This window comes from Schistocerca piceifrons, chromosome 3 (genome assembly GCF_021461385.2).
Source record: "Schistocerca piceifrons isolate TAMUIC-IGC-003096 chromosome 3, iqSchPice1.1, whole genome shotgun sequence".
NCBI classification, from domain to species: domain Eukaryota; kingdom Metazoa; phylum Arthropoda; class Insecta; order Orthoptera; family Acrididae; genus Schistocerca; species Schistocerca piceifrons.
The window spans coordinates 673,037,019-673,048,943 of NC_060140.1; the positions used below are offsets into that span (position 1 = coordinate 673,037,019).

The following is an 11,925-nucleotide window of genomic DNA, read 5'->3' on the forward strand; positions in this document are numbered from 1 at the left end:
CTGCCGACAAAGCCGTCGTTTGTCGGACACTATATGATGCATGATGGAATTTATAAACCCGCATGATCGTGGCGCAGCGTCTATATCACCACCCCTTGCAATTTCTGGTGTGCCAGCGCAATTATCCTCGCCTTAGTTCTTCGCCATTCCAACTGGTTGTCTGGGGACGGCGGCTAAGTGTCCAGATCTTGGAGAATCGTATAATAGAAGTCAACAGTGTTGCGATGCCAGTCGGCCAAGTGCTTCCCACATCTCATCAGAGTCCTCTGGGTCACTGGTTTGGCGCAGTCCATCCACCATGTCAAAGTCGAGCGGTAGCGGGGAAGGCGTCGCTCACAGGCTGTCGACGTCTCAGTGACTTGTTGGCGACAAGCCAGGTCATGTGGATGAGAAGTATTTAGTTTCCACGGCGCTAGGCTGCGCCACGCAGATTGCGGCTGAAGGAGAACCGTACAGATGTAGGCGCAATAGTCGGAAAAGGCCAGTGGCCATTGTTCGGCGCCCCATATCGCAGATCTAAGAGTTTGTGAGGCATATATCCTGTCTAGTCGGCTTGAGGGATGACTGGTAAGAAAGGTATGGCCAGAACGGTCGCCGTGTTGTACGTCCCAGATATCGCGAAGCAGGAGGTCCCGCACCACTATACGTAGGTCTTGGCATGTAATATAGTGTGGAATCTGATCTTTGGGGTGCAGAACGCACTTAAAATCACCTCCTAGTAGGCAATGGTCATACCGCCCTAAAACAGCGGGGGGGGGGGGGGGCGGGGAAGGGGAGTTATTTCCTTTGAATAAAACTGGGCCAGTTCATGCCTTTGGTCGGTGCCTGAAGGGACGTAGAAATTAATGGTGTGTGTCTCCATGGCAGCAGTAAGTGCCATGCCCCGAACTGATGGAAGGAAGGCGAGATCGGTGGCAGAAATACCGTGGCGGACGTAGATGGCCACTCCACGGGTCATAGGATCACCCGCGGTGGCGTGGGAGGTATAGCCATTGATATCCGAGAGACTGGCCAAGTGAACATCCTGCAGAAGGACGAAATCAATATCAGAAGCCATGAACATCCTCTCACCCCGGAACGGATGTTGTTGGTGTTAATGGTTGTTATCCGGTAGGCCTGATGGCGGACTACTGGCGGCTGCACTACTCTGGCGTCAGCGCAAGGGTTCAAGTGGTTCAAATGGTTCTGAGCACTATGGGACTTAACTTCTAAGGTCATCAGTCCTCTACACTTAGAACTACTTAAACCTAACTAACCTAAGGACATCACACACACCCATGCCCGAGGCAGGTTCGAATCATGCCCGAGGCAGGATTCGAACCTGCGACCGTAGCGGTCGCGCGGTTCCAGACTGTAGCGCCTAGACCCGCTCGGCTACCCCGGCCGGCCAGTGCAAGGGCGTGGGCGTCGCAGTGCAACGTTATCCCGCTTGCCCGCAGGGGATCCTGGGGAGAGTATGATCAGTGGATCGGCTCCGACGGCGCAGAGTCCTGTAACGGGTCCTGCTCCTCAACCTCCTCCTCGTGTCACGCCGTGGCGGCGGGCACCGGTTTATTGTCCATTATGTCGGCCGTTCTATGTCCATCAAGTATTTCACGTCGGCTTGGAGTGTCGGGGAGACGGGCACAGGCACACCGGTGGATGTCTCCGCGCTCATAACGTCTTCGTCGGCAGTAGCGGATTCTGGGCATTGTGCTGGTCGACGGTTGTGTCATCCTCGACTTGCAACGTCTCCTCTTGTCCGGAAACGGTGCGACGCCTCCTCTTGCGTCGTTTCGGAGAACGTTGTTTCCTTATGTGACCCTCTGTGTCCGACGACGGAAGGGAGTCGCGTCGCTCTGGCAGGAAGGCCGCCGTAGGGATGCAGCTAGCCTTCCGAGGCGCTCTCCGTGGAGTCTGCCCGGTTCGTTTGTGGCGTCCGGGCGGCGTTGCGAAGCGGTAGGAGAAGCTAGAGCAGCGGCGTAGGTCACCGGTAGCTCCGTAGGTTGTGGCATGGTTGGTCCTTCGGCAGCTGGAAGTTACGTAATACGCCGTTGTAGGCATTCGCATCTCAAGTGCCCTTCTTTGCCGCACCCGGAACAGGTCCGAGGCTGGCCGTCGTATATCATTATTGCACAACATTCGCCAACCTGTAAGTAGGACAGGACGCCGTTTAGGACAGGATATGTCCAAAACTGTGTCCACTTCTCCGCAGTATGGCCGCGGACCTTGCCGTGTGGTCGGAATGCCGCGACGACTTCCTCAGCAGGAAGTTCGAATGGCAATTCGAAAATGCGTATCGTACACATACTTAAGCCCGCTTGGTTGTCGATTACCACCCACACATTGCCATCAGCATGACAGAAGCGGAGCCCCTGTTTGGTCTCACCTAGGATGCGTTCGCAATCCGCGTAGTTAATGATTTTAATACAGACCCTGCTACTCACGATCGACAAATGTATGCCAATAATATCGGTCGTCGGGATCTTCATTTCATCTGGCAGAAAACGCTTCACCTCGAGTACTCTGGGTCGGACATAATCTTTGCAGAAAGTAAATCGGAGTGTAGATTTACGGTAGCGGTTGGCGATGTATCGTCTACGGCAAGCCGGCACTTAAGCAACGGCCGTCAGAATGTAAGCAAGGCGAGCTCGCGCTCCGCACAAAGTAAACACGGGCGCGTCCGCACTGTTGCCCTGCCAAAGGCAGACTGCACTAGGCAAGGCCCTAATGGAGGTGGTTTGCCGTTGCCTCCCTCCGACCGTAACTGGATGAATGATGATGATGAAGACGACACAAGAACACCCAGTCATTTCGGGGCAGGTGAAAATCACTGACCCCGCCGGGAATTGAACCCGGAACCCCGTGTCCAGGAAGCGAGAACGCTACTGCGAGACCACGGGCTACGGACTTGAGTGCCACTAACACAACTTGATAATTTTAAGAAAATTGATGACAGTTCCAGGTCGTTCGACCTCTGATTGCGAAAGTTATAGTGTGCTTGATCACTGAGAAGCCAAAGAAACTGGTATACCCGCATAAAATCACGCAGGGCCCTATGAACACGCAGAAGTGCCGCAACACGACGTGGCATGAACTCGACTAATGTCTGAAGAAGTGCTGGAGAGAACTGACGCCTGAATCCTGCAGGGCTGTCCCTAAATCCGTAAGAGTACCAGGGGATGGAGATCTCTTCTGAACAGCACGTTACAAGGAATCCCAAATATGCTCAATAAGTTCATATCTGGGGAGTTTGGTGGCCAGCGGAAGCGTCTAAACCCCGAAGAGTGTTTCTGGAGCCACTCTGTAGCAATTATGGAAGTTTGGGGTGTCGGATTGTTTTGTTGCAATTGACCACGTCCGTCGGAATCCACAATGGACATGAATGTATGCAGGTGATCAGACAGGATGCTTACGTACGTGTCACCTGTCAGAGTCGTACCTAGACTATCAAGGGTCCCGTATCACTCCAACTGCACACGACCCACAACCGTACAGAGCCTCCTCGAGCTTGAACGGTTCCCTGCTGACATGCAGGGTCCATGGATTCATGAGGTTTTCTCCACACTGGCGCACTTTCATCCGCTCGATACAATATGAAACGGGACTCGTACAACCAGGTAACATGTTTCCAGTCATCAACGGTCCAGTGTCGGTGTTGACGGGCCCAGGCGAGGCGTAAAGCTTTATGTCGTGCAAGGGTACACGAGTGGACCTTCGCCTCCGAAAGCCCATATCGATGATGTTTCGCTGAATGATTCGCACTCTGACACTTGTTGGTGACCCAGCACTGAAATCTGCACCAATTTGCGGAAAAGCTGCACTTCCGTCACGTTGAACGATTCTCTTCAGTCGTCGTTGGTCCCGTGTTTGCAGGATCGTTTTGCGGCCGCAGAGATGTCGGAGATTTGATATTTTACCAGATTCCTGATATTCACGCTACACTCGTGCAATGTTCGTCGGAAAAATGCCAACTTCATCGCTACCTAGGAAATGCTGTGTTCTATCGCTCGTGCGCGACTCTAACACCACGTCGAAACTCATTTAAATCTTGATAACCTGCGATTGTAGCAGTAGTAACCGATCTAACAACTGCGCCGGCCGCGGTGGTCTAGCGGTTCTAGGCGCTCAGTCCGGAACCGCGAGGCTGCTACGGTCGCAGGTTCGAATCCTGCCTCGGGCATGGATGTGTGTGATGTCCTTAGGTTAGTTAGGTTTAAGTAGTTCTAAGTTCTAGGGGACTGATGACCACAGATGTTAAGTCCCATGGTGCTCAGAGCCATTCGAACCATTGAGCTAACAACTGCGCCAGACTCTTGTAGTCTTATATAGACGTTGTGGACCGCAGCGCCATATTCTGCCTGGTTACATATTCTGTACTTGAATACGCATTCCTATAACAGTTTCTTTGGCGCCTCAGTATATTCGGTGAATGAAGAGAGGCGCTAAGAGTGAACAGTTCAAATTAACGCAAAAGGCGTGAATCGTGAGGAAGGGTTGTGGAAACCAAGAATTACCACTTTCTCTGTGAAGCACGTATTTTGAGCTGTGACGTGCTTACTAACAAAATTTAGTTGTATCTACTGCTGTTCAAGACTATTCAGTGCTGTAGTGTACAATTTGTATGTTGCTAGCACAAGGACGAATAGAAACGCTACATTTTTACTACCGTACAGGGATCATATGATTATTTTAGTGGTTGGGCTTCAAATACTATTAAAACTATTTTGAATATTTCTCGTGTATTCAGCGGGATGGAGTCTTTTGGGTGGCACGATATATTGGCAAGGCTTTTTCTTGCAATCTTCAAGCGTTCCTTGTGTAGCGAACCGACCATATTTGGTCTTAAATGAGAGAAGGTAGAAGTTAATTGCAGCAGCGCCAGCCGTAGACAAGCGAAGGTGTTGTTGTTGTTGTTGTTGTGATCTTCAGACATGAGACTGGTTTGATGCAGCTCTCCGTGCTACTCTATCCTGTGCAAGCTTCTTCATCTCTCAGTACGTACTGCAGCCTACATCCATTTGAATCTGCTTAGTGTATTCATCTCTTGGTCTCCCTCTACGAATTTTACCCTCTACGCTGCCCTCCAATACTAAATTTGTGATCCCTTGATGCCTCAGAACATGTCCTACCAACCGATGCCTTCTTCTAGTCAAGTTGTGCCACAATCTCCTCTTCTCCCCAATCCTATTCATTAGTTATGTGATCTACCCATCTAATCTTCAGCATTCTTCTGTAGCACCACATTTCGAAAGCTTCTATTCTCTTCTTGTCCAAACTATTTTTATCTCCATGATTCACTTCCAGACATGGCTACACTCGATACAAATACTTTCAGAAACGACTTCCTGACTCTTAAATCAATTTCTCTTCTTCAGAAACGCTTTCTTGCCATTGCCAGTCTACATTTTATATCCTCTCTACTAGGACCATCATCAGTTATTTTGCTCCCCAAATAGCAAAACTCCTTTACTACTTTAAGTGTCTCATTTCCTAATCTAATTCCCTTGGCATCATCCGACTTAATTCAACTACATTCCATTATCCTAGTTTTGCTTTTGTTGGTGTTCATCTTATATCCTCCTTTCAAGACACCGTCCATTCCGTTCAACTGCTCTTCCAAGTCCTTTGCTGTCTCTGACAGAATTACAAAGTCATCGGCTAACCTCAAAGCTTTTATTTCTTCTCCATGGATTTTAATTCCCATACCGAATTTTTCTTTTGTTTCCTTTACTGCTTGCTCAATATACAGATTGAATAACATTGGGGAGAGGCTACAATCCTGTCTCACTCCCTTCCCAACCACTGCTTCCCTTTCATGCCCCTCGACTCTTATAACTTCCATATGCTTTCTGTACAAATTGTAAATAGCCTTTCGCTCCCTGTACTTTACCCTTGCCACCTTCAGAAGTTGAAAGAGAGTATTCCAGTCAACATTGTGAAATGTAGATTTGCCTTTTCTTAATCTAGCTTCTAATATAAGTCGTAGTGTCAGTATTGCCTCACGTGTTCCCATATTTCACGGAATCCAAATTGATCTTCCTCGAGGTCTGCTTCTACCAGTTCTTTCATTTGTCAGTAAAGAATTCGCGTTAGTATTTTGCAGCTGTGACTTATTAAACTGATAGTTCGGTGATTTTCACATCTGTCAACACCTGCTTTCTTTGGGATTGGAATTATTATATTCTTCTTGAAGTCTGAGGGTATTTCGCCTGTCTCATACATTTTGCTCACCAGATGGTAGAGTTTTGTCAGGGCTGGCTCTCCCAAGGCTGTCAGTAGTTCTAATGGAATGTTATCTACTCCAGGGGCCTTGTTTCGAGTTAGGTCTTTCAGTGCTCTATCAAACTCTTCACACAGTATCGTATCTCCCATTTCATCTTCATCTACATCCTCTTCCATTTCCATAATATTGTCCTCAAGAACATCGCCCTTCTATAGACCCTCTATATACTCCTTCCACCTTTCTGCTTTCCCTTCTTTGCTTAGAACTGGGTTTCCATTTGAGCTCTTGGTATTCATACAAGTGGTTCACTTTTCTCCAAAGGTCTCTTTAATTTTCCTGTAGGCAGTATCTATCTTACCCCTAGTGAGATAAACCTCTACATCCTTACATTTGTCCTCTAGCCATGCCTGCTTAGCCATTTTGCACTTCCTGTCGATCTCATTTTTGAGACGTTTGTATTCCTTTTTGCCTGCTTCATTTACTGCATTTTTATATTTTCTCCTTTCATCAATTAAATTCAATATTTCTTCTGTGACCCAAGGATTTCTACTAGTCCTCGTCTTTTTACTTACTTGATCCTCTGCTGCCTTCACTACTTGATCCCTCAAAGCTACCCATTCTTCTTATACTGTATTTCTTTCCCCCATACTTGTCAATTGTTCCCTTATGCTCTCTCTGAAACCCTGTACAACCTCTGTTTGAGTCAGTTTATCCAGGTCCCATCTCCTTAAATTCCCACCTTCTTGCAGTTTCTTCAGTTTTAATCTACAGTTCTTCACAAAAGTAACACAGCCGTCGCAGTACTGCGGGGCGACCCGAGCTCGCAGGGTGAGGATACAATTGACCCGGCAGTACGCAAATGACAGATGCTCTAAACCAGGGCCGGCCACGGCGTGCCAAGCTTCACGTGTGCAGCGTGTGAAGGCTGTGTGCGGGCCGAGGTCCGGCCCGTCAGTCGGCTTTGCTCGGTCCTCCTCGGAAGTGCCCGGAACAGCGCAACGTTTGATTTAGCGCTGCGGTGCGGCATTTTGCAGTGGGCACAACCCTCTGAGTTCTGCAGGATCATAGCGTCAGCGCTGTTTGTCCTTCGCTGTTTCTTCCTGATATGACGGCTGTACACAGGTCTAGTGGCTGTTTGCACAAGAAGAGGCAGTCTAGCAATCTATCGTCACAGTTATTTTAAATGACCGGGAATAGTAAAGGGGGATGAGAATCCTCGATTCACTGCTTATTTGCTGCGAAATGACATTATAACACGATGCAGAATGAATTTAAGCTTTTAGTTGACGATGAAAGAGCAAAAAATTACAACGATCAATAGACTAGACTCATTGGTCAGTACATCAAGAGGCATTTTGTGCTAAATTTTCAGGCATAGAGTACTTGAAGAAATTGACAGTATGAATAGTAAAATAACTGAAGTCGCACCCATTATTCCATTTTTAGTTGCAACAGTTTTCAATGCAAATGAACGAAGTGTATGGAAACTTCATATATTATTGCAAAGTGCTTTGGTTATGTCAAATGGAGCGTCTTGAACGATTTTTCTATTTAAATCTCGCTTTTATTGAATTTATGAAGGAAAGAGGAGTGAAGGAACGAAAATTAGAACATCTGGAATACACTGCGGACTTAACATTTCAAGTTAAATTGACTTCACGCTGCCCACAGCAAGACATCGCAATGTAACTTCATACTGATTTGATGGGAACGCATTTAAAAAGAAAATATCGTTGTAGAAGGGACACATTCTGACGTAAACAGTCCAGTTTCCTCAGCTCACTGGTGTCCAAGAAACTGTGAGGTTTGAAGAATTCATTGTGGCATTGCAAAAATTACAACGGTAACTTTATAAAGGTTTTGTGAACACTGTCAATCTTACATATGTTTTTGAGCTGTTTTCGAGACCGTTTGCCAATCCAGTTGAAAGCGCCCCTGTGCGTGTGCGGATGTAGCTGATTGATCTGCAAGGTAATTCCAAATTTAATTACAAATCTTTTTACGTTAAAACTGTCCAGGACATCTACACTGCCTTTCTCAGGTAATTTTACACGTCTCCGTAATGATATTGCGAAAGTCTTACGAGATTTCCATCGACATATTTGTGTGAAGATCCTTTGAAACTTTTTGAAATTGTCTGCATCTGTCCTTATGCCGACAGTTTGTACAGGTAATAATTATATTATGCCTTCAGCGCACCAAAAGTAATTAATTAATACTGAAAACTTGTTTTGTTTGTGATCTCTGTTGTTGAGAAATGTGAAATATAAGACCAAGTCATATGCACTTCTACTGTACTGTCATTTAAATGTGGCGTGTTTGCTGTTTTTCCTTATTCCCCCTCCTCGCTCTCAGGCAACGTGGCGTGGCGGTGGGTGAAGCGCGAACCAAAGCTGAGCGCTTCGGCACTCGGGCCCGGGCATTGCCCGCAAGCCGAAACATTGGCCACCCTTTCCGTAAGCCTTGCCACATCGGCGGCCACCGAAATGTCTAGAGCTGACTAACCACGATACTATTGCACTCGGCCTACCATGGACGTTATCGAATACGTGCGTGACATTACAGTGAACAAAACCCACATCAACCTTTTCGACTGTTGTACACACTATGTACGTCTGAATGACTTACTTCGCAAGCCGGCCGCTGTGGCCGAACGGTTCTAGGCCCTTCAGCCTGGAACCGCGCGACCGGTACGGTCGCAAGTTCGAATCCTGCCTCGGGCATGGATGTGTGTGATGTCCTTAGGTTAGTTTGGTTTAAGTAGTTCTACGTTCTAGGGGACTGATGACCTCAGATGTTAAGTCCCATAGTGCTCAGAGTCATGTGAACCATTTACTGAGCAAGTTATCTGGTAGCTAAAACAGTAAAGCACATTTTGGTCGCCTTGAAGCACAAAGGTAAACACACGAGCCTGTAGCGCTTCGTGAAGCAATAAGACTCATAAATTAAGTGCGGCGGACTACTAATGCGACGATAAATGTAAAATACCGGCGCGAGAGATAAATACTCTGTGGAATTTAAGCATCTCCGTGCGAACTCGATAACAAAGATATACAGACTGTATTAAGCTATGTTGGACATGGGAAGAGAGATGTTATATGTCGAACTGAGAGGAGATTGTTGGAAGCCGTCATTAAGGCGGTAATCTATGTTTTATGGTATTGAAGAAAATAAATACATATAAAAGCACAAAAGTAGTATCAGGTGTGTATGGTTCATAACCCTTAATCATTTCAAAAGAAATATTGAGTGATTATAAAGACGCAAGTCGTTCGGAAGTGTTGTGTGGTTTGATGGTGCGAACCTGCAGTTTTACACGGTTTTGAGATTCGTCGAGAATATTTCTCCGAAGACCTAAATAGTTTTACGAAATAAAAAGTTGAACGCCACCGATCGATTTCCGTAGAGCGATAAATTTTCTTTAGCGATTTCAGATGCAGAAGTTCCAGCAAGGAGACTCAACGAGATCTGCTGCTGCGAAACGCATATGGTATTACCGTATTCTTTAACTTACGGAGAACAGTAAGCAATATAGACTTCATAACCACCGCAAACATAATTCAAAGGACTGAAATAAAAAGAGCCAACAGTGAAAAGGAATCGCTAAACCAAACCATAAATAAAAATCAATTAATAATAATACGCAATCACATTAATAAAACGCTCATTAAATAACAGAGAGAATAAAAATAAGAACTTTAAAAGCCGACTGAAGCACCCACACTCCCAGATGAAATAACATTCTGGTCGACTAACGTACGTGCTGTAAGCCATAATGAAACTCAAACATGCGCAGCTCGCAAGCGTATAAATACCTAGCCATTTACGGTTTCCATTTGCTTGGCCATACACAAACACCATCTCGCTTGTTCCCGTCATGAATACCAGACCATTCCCTTTTTCATCCATTTCCAGTAAGGAATCAGTGCCTGTATAAATATTAGATTACGAGGGTATAATCAACTTTATTTTTCATCTGTTGTTAAAAACTAGAATATCCACATGAAAACATTAGTCTTCATTTTCAGTTAAATTTAATTATTTTTCGACATAAAAGTTTTCTGAATGTGCTATCGCGTCATAATGTATAAAACTACTGCTACTGGAGAAAAACCAATTATTTTTGTGTGACATAAAATTATGATACTTTCCTTCGTGAACATTTTATATGTGACAATTTTTTTTACAGATTTTGTGCCTCATCTATAAATAGTATGTCTGTATGTTTCACAGAAGGCATTCATTTTTTTAACCTTCCTGCAAGGAGCAGAGCTATCTCGAGCAGCATCTAACACATGGCAGTACACTGAATGGAAAGGATGTTCTACAACCTATGACAAGTATTCTACTGGCCTCAGAGGTTTTCTGAATGCATAGGCGCAACAGTGGTTTGTCTGCATTTTGTAGCATAATGTCATGCTTGGCGATGTCATTCGTTTATGAGCCTCGCTACAGCGTGCATGCACGTTATCCATATGAAGAGGCGTAAGCAGGTGCTACCATACTGCGAGATTCCTGCAGAAGGTATACGAATTGCGTTGATATACAGACCACAAGGTAGCGAAAGTCAAGGCCTCCGTGGCGCAATCGCCTAGCGCGTTCGGCTGTTAACCGAAAGGTTGGTGGTTCGACCCCACACGGGGGCGACATCGTTTTAACCGTCACCGAGGTGAGGACATACGTCAACTTTGTTAGAGATACACAACTAGTGTGACAATTTGGCTGTGTTTGAGTGATGCCACAGAGCCCTATACACATTCAGCCATGTGACAGTGTAGGTAAAAACATGGCCCTACACAGACGTTTTACTGTTTTCCTATTTATTCGTCATGTGTGACACTGCAGTAGAGCGACGCCCACTACAAAAGACGTATTATTTACATTTAATTTCAGCGTAATGCTGCGAGTGCCATATGGCAGATCCTGTCTCTCGATGTCGATTTGTATTTGGTGTCTCTTAAGTGTCGGTCTGCAGTAGGCCGCTGTTGGCCGAGCGACGTGCAGTCCTGAGGCATCAAGGGATCACAAATTTAGCATCGGAGGGCAGAGTGGTGGGCAAAAATCGTACAGGGAGACAAAGAGATGGATACATTAAGCAGATTCAGAAGGATGTAGGTTGCAGTAGGTACTGGGAGATGAAGGAGCTTGCACAGGATAGATTAGCATGGGGAGCTGCATCAAACCAGTCTCAGGACTGAAGACCAAACACAACATCATGTTTCACGTATTTTTGACTGTGCTTGTAATATTCAACAGTCACCAGACTGTGGTCCAAGAAGCCGAGAGTTGGCATCAAGGGATCACAAATTTAGCATTGGAGGGCAGGGTGGAGGGCAAAAATCGTACAGGGAGACAAAGAGATGGATACATTAAGCAGATTCAGAAGGATGTAGGTTGCAGTAGGTACTGGGAGATGAAGGAGCTGCATCAAACCAGTCTCAGGACTGAAGACCAAACACAACATCATGTTTCACGTATTTTTGACTGTGTTTGTAATATTCAACAGTCACCAGACTGTGGTCCAAGAAGCCGAGAGCTGGTTCGTGACCAAATAAATAGAACATTTTTCAGAATATTGGGAAAGTGAGTCCCGTTCAATTTTATTACTATAATGTCAAGCGCCATCGTCATTTTACACCAGCGAACTATGCATTCGCAGAGAAGACTCCTAAACAACATACAAGAGGGTCTCATAAGCGACTAGAGCACGTTCTGAAACC

At 45.9% G+C, this 11,925-nt stretch overlaps 1 non-coding gene across 1 annotated transcript; it reads left to right on the top strand.

Annotated features, from left to right (window-relative positions):
* Nucleotides 1-10,777: 10,777 nt before the first annotated feature.
* Trnan-guu lies at nt 10,778-10,851 on the top strand. The gene has a single exon. It is a non-coding gene; the product is annotated as a tRNA-Asn (tRNA).
* The last annotated feature ends 1,074 nt before the right edge of the window (nt 10,852-11,925 follow it).